Source organism: Erythrolamprus reginae, chromosome 2 (assembly GCF_031021105.1).
Source record: "Erythrolamprus reginae isolate rEryReg1 chromosome 2, rEryReg1.hap1, whole genome shotgun sequence".
NCBI lineage: Eukaryota > Metazoa > Chordata > Lepidosauria > Squamata > Dipsadidae > Erythrolamprus > Erythrolamprus reginae.
Window position 1 is genome coordinate 40,989,669 of NC_091951.1, and position 9,853 is coordinate 40,999,521.

A 9,853-nucleotide genomic window follows, 5' to 3' on the forward strand; every position below is an offset into this window, starting at 1 on the left:
CCTAAATATTCCCAACTTTGATATTCTAATTCCAAAGCTTATGCTGGCAAACTTAATTTATATGTTTTGTTGGTTTCAGATTGCACTTGATAAGCTAATCAGCCTGGTAGTCTTCTTCTACAACAGTAGTTGAAGCATAAACTTGGATAAAGATAACATTAAGGGATTAGCCACAAAGTCTAATTGGTTATCACTGACTGAGTAGTAGCCAAGTTCAACCTTTGCTAAGTGGAGGGGTGAGGGTCAGAATTTATTATTCCTGGATGTTAAAAACAATGTATGTTACATCATTTCATAATCCATCATATTCATCAACATCTAGAACTGTGCGGATATCAAATGTTCTCATCTTATTTCGCACAAAACTCACGGCAACATTTGAATATTCAAAGACAAAAATATATTCCAAGCCCTGGTAATATTTCATCTCTTTCTAAAACACTTTAGAAAAACGCCCAGAGATACTTTACTAGAAGAGCCCTCCACTCCTCCACTTGCAACAGAATACCCTACGCAACTAGAGTTACAATCCTAGGTTTAGAAAGCTTAGAACTACGTCGCCTTAAACACAACCTAAGCATTGCCCATAAAATCATCTGCTATAACGCCCTTCCTGTCAACGACTACTTCAGCTTCAACCACAACAACACACGAGCACACAACAGATACAAACTTAAAAGTAAACCACTCCAAACTCGACTGCATGAAGTACTACTTTAGTAACCGAGTAGTTAATGCATGGAACTTTCTACCTGACTCTGTAGTATCATCACCTAACCCCCAAAACTTTACCCTTAGACTATCCACTGTGGACCTCTCCCGATTCCTAAGAGGTTAGTAAAGACCGTGTATAAGTGCACCAGTGTGCCTATGTCCCCTATCCTAACCTTTTCCTCTTACTAGTATCATGTATATAAACATTGTTATATCTTTGTATACTACCAATATGTACTTGACAAAATAAAATAATAAAATAAAATAAAATATTTTTTTAAAAGGCGCTAGTGGTTTCTTTAAAAAAAATAAACGTGTTCTTTCTCTTTTGGCACATGGGTACTCCAGTTTGAATGGAAAGACACACACACACACACACACACACAGCTCATTTGATTTTGCAAGGAACAAAAGGTTGCTTTCCCATTTATTTATTTATTTATTTTTATTTATTTATTTTGTCCAATACACAATGAGGTTTTTAGTGGGTATATATCTATATACACATAGTAAAATACACGATGAAGGTTATAGAGGAGATAATCATAGTAAAATATATCTAAGAAAGAATAGAAAAGAAGGTATAGTAATAGAACATATCAATGAAAGAATAGAAGATCATGCTCCTGTTAAAATATAGTACTTTTTCTCTCAGTATGTCAGACATGAACCACAAGCATCTGTCATTTGACAATCATAAGAACCTAAGAAGAACCCTGCTGAATCAGGCCAAAGCCCATCAAGTCCAGCATTCTGTGTCTCACAGTGGCTCACCGATTGTCCATGGGGATCTTGAGCAGAAAGAGAAGGCAAGACCCTCCCTTTCCCTTGACCACCAACACATGGTACTCAAGGGAATCCTGCCTGCCTCAACCAACATAGAGGCGGCACATGGACATCCGTTTCAATAACCACCGATACACTTGGCATCCATGAATCTGTCTAATCACCAATTCAAACTAACAATTCAGTCAGTCACCAACTGAGACCAATACCTGGACAGAAGCAACTGAGGAGTTGGCATTTGCATCCGATGACAGCTGGGAAGTATGAAAAATGTTGAGTATAGACTGTGTACAGGTACAAGATCCAGAGACACTCTGAACAAATGGGGATCTCCCGTGGCTTCTCTTCTTTTCGATTGTGGTGACATGCAGACAACACTTGCTCTTTGTGTCCGGATCAGTGTATGCTTGGGGACCTCATGGCTGTGCAACAGAACTCAATGTTGCTAGCTTCTGGGCTAGCTTCTGTTTAATTTGTACATATTTTAATCTTGTCTTTTGTATTTTTAATTTTATGTGATATATAGCACACCTTATTTTAATAAATAAACCAGAAAAAGCTGACTTTAGAAAGTATGAAGAAATGGGACGTTGGAAAAATAAGAGTTGGTATTCACCTATTCACCCTCCTTCCCAAAATTGCATAATAAACTGGAAGCTCCTTAATAGGGGCACAATCCTACTATATAGTTAAATGAAAAAAAATACAGGGAGGGAGAAGTCGAAGGGAGAAGGGTTGGCCCTTTGCAACTCCCAGCAGATGACAAAGGGTCATCTGACAAATTACCCCGAATTTAAGGTGGTCCATTGTTTTTTAGATGTTGTGAGCTGCCCAGAGTCCAGAAGGAGTTGGCGACATGCCTTAAAAAATTAAATTAAATTAAATTAAATTAAATTATTTGTATAACTGCACCATCGTGCCTACCCACCCTGTCTTACTGCCCTATTGTCGAAATTTGCCTATATATGCTTTGCTTATGTTTATGTTCATACCAATACATGCTAATTTGTACATGTTTTGACAAATAAAATAAAATAAAATAAAATAAAAAATAAGATTCAGCCCAAAGGAGCTCTTTTATGCTTAGTTCAGGGCTACTGTTGAAAAAGATCACTTTAAACTGAAACGCACTTCTATGGTAACCGGGATATCTGCTAGGAACATATATCACTAGGAACTTTAAGTTTGAAGGAAAAGTTGGAAGGGGGCCCGAATCTTCAGAGGCCCTCGAGCATTTTCAAGGCAGGTGATGGGCAGCGCTCCCTCCCCCCCCCCCCACTCCCCAGAGCTCGCGGAATCCTGGCACTCTTGCACGAGGGGCGGAGCTGAGGCTTCCTGCTTTGTTAACGCCGCGCCCTCTGCTGGAGAAAGGCTGGAATGGCAAACCGGTTAAGTGGCTAAATGAGCGAAGTTTGGCTCTTCGGCTAATTAAAGTTTGTTCCCGGGAATTCGGATGGATCTCTTCAGTTATATTTGTTTCATTTTAAGCCACAGAAACCCACGTAGATGTGTTTCTTTGCTGCCACCTATTATGGCATTGGGCACATTTGAAACTTTTTCTTGTTAAGTTGGGTGAACCTTTCGCACCTAGACAGAAATTATTTCAACTCCTACCCTCAAACAGAGCACTGCACACCAAGACAACTAGATACAATAACAGTTCCCCCCCCGAATGCCCTCACTCTGCTAAACAAATAATTCCCTCACCACTGTCAAACTATTCACTAAGGCTGCATTACTATTACTACTAGTTTTCTCAACGTTCCTACCACCCATCTCCTCCCACTTATGGCTGTAGGACTGCAACTTGTTGCTTGCATCCTTACAATTTATATTAATATTGATTGTTTCCTGATTGCTTATGTGTACCCTATGACAATCATTATTGTACCTCATGATTCTTGACAAATGTATCTTTTTCTTTTATGTACACTGAGAGGATATGCACCAAAGATAAAAATGCTTGTATGTCCCATCACACTTGGCCAATAAAGAATTCTATTCTATTCTATTCTGTTCCGTTCCGTTCCGTTCCGTTCTGTTCCATTCCATTATTCTATTCCATTCCATTATTCTATTCTGTTCCATTATTCCATTCCATTATTCCATTATTCTATTCTATTCCATTTTATTCCATTTTATTCCATTCTATTCTATTCCATTATTCTAGTCTATTCTATTCCACTCCATTCCATTATTCTAGTCTATTCCATTCTATTATTCTATTCTATTCTATTCTATTCTATTCCACTCCTTACCATTCCTTACCATTCCTATTCCTTTCCATTCCATTCTATACTTTCGAGAGTTGTGGTTCCCAAAATGTGCTCGCCCGCAGCTCGAATCATCTGCCAGTGACAGCTACGCTCAGCGTCTCCCGAATTCTATTTATATTTTCCCAGATGTTTTGCATCAGGATTATCAGTCACGATTTGGACTGTAAAGTTGTTTTTGAAAATATATACTGTACTATACAATACTTACTGTCGGGCTATGCTTGGATAAAAGGAAATGAGAGGGGGGGGGAAATGTTCCCGCACTTCCTGCTAATGAAATATATAGGAAACTACCCAAGGCAGCTGCCATGTTCCTTCGATAGCTCAGCTGGTAGAGCGGAGGACTGTAGAGGCTTCCTAGAAGTTATCCTTAGGTCGCTGGTTCGATTCCGGCTCGAAGGAGATATTTTTTTTATAAAAAAAAAAGTCTTATTTTTTATTTATCCTTTTAAAGTCTTATTTTTAATTCCTTATTTTAATTCCTTTAAATTTAAATATGATATGATAGATTAGGCGTCACGTTCGAACAAAGCAACGTTTTGAATAGGTTTCGCTTTCTTATGCTTTGGCCGTTTGCAACTTTTTAAAATTAGAGTCCCCTCCAACTCTGTTATTCTGTTAAAATTAAAAAGCGTGATAGGCCAGATTAGGCGCCACGTATTTCTCGAAGGATGCGGGGTTTTTTATATATAAAATGGGCCCTTTGTTCCCATGTTTTCTCAGCGTGATCTTCGCGTGTTGTGACTTTATGCTTATTTTGAAATTTGAAAACACCACCACTTAGAACACGAGTGATTTTTTTCCCCTCACACATGAGAACGGAGAGAAAACGAACAGCCACAATTGGGAGCAGAAGGAAAATATAAACCGCAAAACCAGGTTTTTTAAAAAAAAAAAGTTGTTTTTTTTAAAAAAAATAAAAAATAAAATAGTACAAAAGGTTTAAATCAGGATGTTGGTTTATGTTTTATTCAATAGAAATGTATAACTGTGTATATAGCCGCCCTGAGTCTTCGGAGAGGGGCGGCATACAAATCTAATAAATAATAAAATAATAATAATAATAATAATAATAGTAGTAGTAATAATAATAATAATAATAATAATAATAATAATAATAATAATTGATTAGATTTGTATGCCGCCCCTCTCCGAGAACTCGGGGCAGCTCACAACAATAATAACAATGTACAAATCCAATATATAAAAACACAATTTTGTTATGAACTGAGGTAAAAAAAAAATTGAAACTGAAAAAAATGGCCAAAATCTCACACACACCTGTGTCCCTTCATGAGATTTTGCTTCCTGCACAGGCGCAGAAGCAAAATCTCACTCGGACGTGCGCATGTGCACACCAGAGATTTGGAGCTGCCACAGGAGTGGCAACCCCCACTTGGGCGCCATCTTGCCCCCACTCATTCACGCATGAATCCCTGCACTCAGTAATGGGCAGCCAAAATATTTACTGCCACACTGTGGGTGTGGCTTATTTTGTGGGTGTGGCTTGATGGTCATGTGACTGGGTAGGAGTGGCTTGCCGACTATATGACCAGGTGGGAGTGGCTTGAACGCTCATCATCGTTCAAGTGAACTGTTAAGTCCTCGACTTACAAGCTTACCAGTGTCGCTCGCTGAGGTGACAATTTGCCTCACGTTTCCCGCACTCTTCTTCCTGGGTCACCCTTCCGCCTCAGGCTGGGTAGCTCGGCGAACGGGTGCTGCCAGAAGCACAAATGCTGCCAGCGTTGCTTCCACCCACGGCTTCTGTTTGCACCTCAGGTGGGAGGTGGCCGCGTGAGGCTGGAGGGGAGCGGGGCAGGAGAGAGGGAAGCTCCTCTGAGGCCAGGAAGGAGGAAAGAGGAAAAAAGCAAGGAGCACAGACGCAACAGCAGCAGCAGCAGCAGCAGCAGCAGGAATGAAAAAAAGGAGAGCCGAGCCGAGACCAGTAATCCAGGAAGTGACAGCCGCTGGAGCTGCGCAGGCATCTTCATTTCCGCTGGTGGAACTGCGTTCCACCCTGTCTTGCCTGCTGCCCACCCCTGCCTGCAATCCCCACCCCTGTGCGTGCATACATGACCCCTCATGCTCCCCCACCTCCTTTGCATGTGTGCATTTCTCCTGTGTTCCCCCCCACCCCGTGAATGCACACGCAACCACCCATATTCCCCCACCCCCATCCAGGCCCATGTGACTCTCCACGTGATGCCACGCACACATGTACAAACACCTGCACATTTGCATGTGTCTCCCACATGCGCCCCTTGCCATGGGCATTTGCATCAGAGACCAAAGGTCCACTGGCCGGTACGAGGTGCTTGCGTATGTGTGGTGGAGCTGAACTCCCATGCCATCAGAGAGGGCGCTGCATGCCACCTCTGGCATACGTGTCGCATGTCCACCATCACGGGCATAGTATGAGTCTGCATAAGTCTGCCACACGAATCACCGCAACTAGTTAGGTGCCACAGAGTTGGCCTTCTCCGGGTCCCGTCTACTGAACAATGTCGTCTGGCGGGACCCAGGGGAAGAGGCTTCTCTGTGGCTGCCCCGACCCTCTGGAACCAGCTCCTCCTGGAAATTAGGATTGCCCCCACCCTCCTTGCCTTTTGTAAACTTCATAAGACCCATCTCTTCCGTCAGGCATGGGGGAACTGAGACATCTTCCCCAGGCCTATATAGTTTATATATGGTATGTTGTGTGTATGTTTTTGAAATTATGGGTTTTTAGTTTTTTAAATATTAGATTTTTATTTTACATTGTTTTTTACTATTGCTGTGAGCCGCCCCGAGTCTGCGGAGAGGGGCGGCATACAAATATTATTATTATTATTATTATTATTATTATTATTATTATTATTAATAATAATAATAATAACAACAACAACAACAACAACAACAACAACGACTGGGGCACACATAAGGTTTAATTTGATTGGAGTAGTACCACAGAAAAATATCCAATATTATTGTGAGTTAGGGATGCATTACATACCGCAATAAAAAGGAAAGGCTTTTGGAAGGGGTTTCCCCCCTTTTTCTCTGTAATTTCTGGAAAAAGATACAGCTGCATTTATTTATTTTTATTTATTTTATTTATTTATTTATTTTGTCCAATACATAATGTAGGTTTCAGAGGATATAATCATATTAAAATATGTCAATGGGAGATTAGAAGAGAAATATAGGAATAATATGGAAGAAATACTAGAGATCATAAACATGTACATGTAATTAGTAGAGATATAAGAGAAGTATTAGGCCAGGGGACGGAAGGCACTCTGGTGCATTTATGTACGCCCCTTACTGACCTCTTAGGAATCGGGAGAGGTCAATTGTGGATAGTCTAAAGGGTAAAGTTTTGGGGGTTATGGGATGACACTACAGAGTCTGATAGTGAGTCCCATGCTTCAATAACTGGATTACTAAATTTGTATTTTTTACAGTCAAGTTTGGAGCGGTTAGTATTAAATTTGAATCAGTTGTGTGCTCTTGTGTTGTTGCGATTGAAGCTGAAGTTTTTAAATTTAAAAGAACTACCAAGGTGCTATATAAGCCACTTTATTTATTTGTTTGTTTGTTTGTTTTATTTGTTTGTTTTGTCAAGTACGTATTGGTGGTATACAAAGATATAATAATATTCATATACATGATACTAGTAAAAAAAGAAACATTAGGACAGGGGACGGAAGGCACGCTGGTGCACTTATGCACGCCCCTGACAGACCTCTTGGGAATCGCTTGCTATAAATCTGAAAAACAAGGTAGCGAAATAGATTGTGACTGCCGGGAGGTGAGCAAAGCTTGTCCATACATTTTAATATGGAGCCAATATGTTTCCATCAGTGTCCATTTTCATCAATAGAATTTACACGTTAAATATCCAGCCTTCCCTTCCTTTCCAGTCTGCTGCCACTCAGTGGCCATTTTGAGGTAGTATCTGTTCAGAGAGGCAGCTGTGGGCCATAATGGAAGCCTACCCATCTGCCTTATACAGCCTCTAAAAACTCAGATCACCACTCAAAGGCAAATTTGTATGCAGTTTTCCTGGAAGATTTTTATCTTGGCATTCCTTCTGACTACAAAGTCAGAAGTCAGCTCATCTCAGGAGTGGGCTACTGCCCAGACAGAGGGGAATGCAGTAGGGTAGCGAAAATGGAGCTCCACCCCAGAGCACCCAATTTGCACTGAAAGATGTTGAAACAAAATGCATAAGCCACGCCCACAGTGTGGTAGTGAAAATTTTGGTAGCCCATCAGTGTATGGAACAAAATCAGCTCACCTGTATGGAACCTGCATTGCATATCAGACATAAATACAACCGAGAGAGTCCAAAAATATTTCACAAGAAGAGTCCTTCAGTCCTCCTCTTGCAATAATATACCTTACTCCACCAGACTTGAAATACTGCGATTAGACAATTTACAATCATGTCGTCTCCAATCTGATCTAACAGTAGTTCATAAAATCATATACCAAAATGTCCTTCCGGTTAGTGACTACTTCACCTTCAATCACAACAACACACAAGCACATAATAGATTCAAAGTTAATGTAAACCGCTCCAATCTAGATTGCAGAAAATAGGACTTCAGCAATAGAGTGATCAACGCCTGGAACACATTACCTGACTCTGTGGTTTCTTCCCCAAACCCAAAAATCTTCAACCTTAGACTGCCTACAGTCGACCTCTCCCCTTTTCTAAGGGGTCTGTAAGGGGCATGCATAAACGCACCATTGTGCCTACTGTCCCTGTCCTACTGTCCCATTTTCTTCTTTTATCATTACTTTCTACTGCAGGTATAGGTATAAACATAAACATAAGCAAAGTAAGTACAGATAAATGAGAACAATAGGACAGTAAGTCAGGGAGGGTAGACACAGTAGTGCAATTATGTACGCCCCTTACAGATCTCTTAGAAATGGAGAGAGGTCGACTGTAGTCTAAGGTTAAAGTTTTTGGGGTTTGGGGAAGAAACCACAGAGTCAAGTAGTACATTCCAGGCATTGATCACTCTAAGTCGTATTTTTTGCAGCCAAGTTAAAAAACCAAAACTGCTTCTCTGCTCAGACATAGGAACCTATCGTGCCCTCTTCCCTTTACTTTTATTTTTTAATTTTATATACTGTATATATGTCACACAAGTATAGAATTATAGTTTATATTAACATAACGAAGTACAAAGAGGTGATAAAAAAGATAATAGGACAGAAGGACAAGGACGGTAGGCACAATAGTGCACTTAGGCACGCCCCTTACAGACCTCTTAGAAAAGGGGAGAGGTCAACAGTAGATAATTTAAGGTTGAAGATTTTGTGGTTAGGGGAAGAAACAACAGAGTCAGGTAGTGAGTTCTAGGCATTGATCACTTGGCTGCTGAAGTCGTATTTTCTGCAGTCAAGTTTGGAGCGATTTACATTTAGTTTGTATCTATTACATGCTCTTGTGTTGTTGTGGTTGAAGGTGAAGTAGTCACTAACAGGAGGGACGTTGTGGTGTATGATCTTATGAAGAACAGTTAAATCAGTTTGGAGGCGCTGTAGTTGTAGGTTTTCTAGCCGTGGTATTTGAAGTCTGGAGGAGTACCGTAGTTTGTTTCAAGAGGAAGAGTGAAGGACTCTTCTTGTGAAGTATTACTTTTACTCCCATTACAACCCTTGAATGGATTGTCATTGAACAAGAGTTTGCTTGGTCCACAGATAAACCATGGTTTATATTTCTCAGTAGCAATAAAAGTCAAGTTTTGATTTTAAGTTGTTCAATTTCTGAGCTGAACTAAACTGAAAGTGAGATTGAAGCCTTTGCACATACACAGAGAATTTTTTGGCAATCTGCGGTGACCGAAGGACCAGTTCAGGAGCGTGGATCGCCAGTGATCACTGCCAGTTCGATAAGCGGTGGGAAATTTCCACTACCAGCTCTATAGAACTGGCTGGAACTGGCAGCAATCCACCACTGGTGTGCTGGAAATAAAGCACTATCTGGTCTTCAGAAAGCCACAGGTTATAGGATCATCCAGTCTGCTTTGAAAGTGGGGGAAGGCCATTCTCCTGGCCTATCAAAGACAACTAGAAGC

General features: G+C 40.7%; 1 non-coding gene across 1 annotated transcript; it reads left to right on the forward strand.

The window, feature by feature from the left end:
* Nucleotides 1-4,089: 4,089 nt before the first annotated feature.
* On the forward strand, nt 4,090-4,178 carry TRNAY-GUA (transfer RNA tyrosine (anticodon GUA)). The gene is given in 2 exon segments: nt 4,090-4,126; nt 4,143-4,178. It is a non-coding gene; the product is annotated as a tRNA-Tyr (tRNA).
* The last annotated feature ends 5,675 nt before the right edge of the window (nt 4,179-9,853 follow it).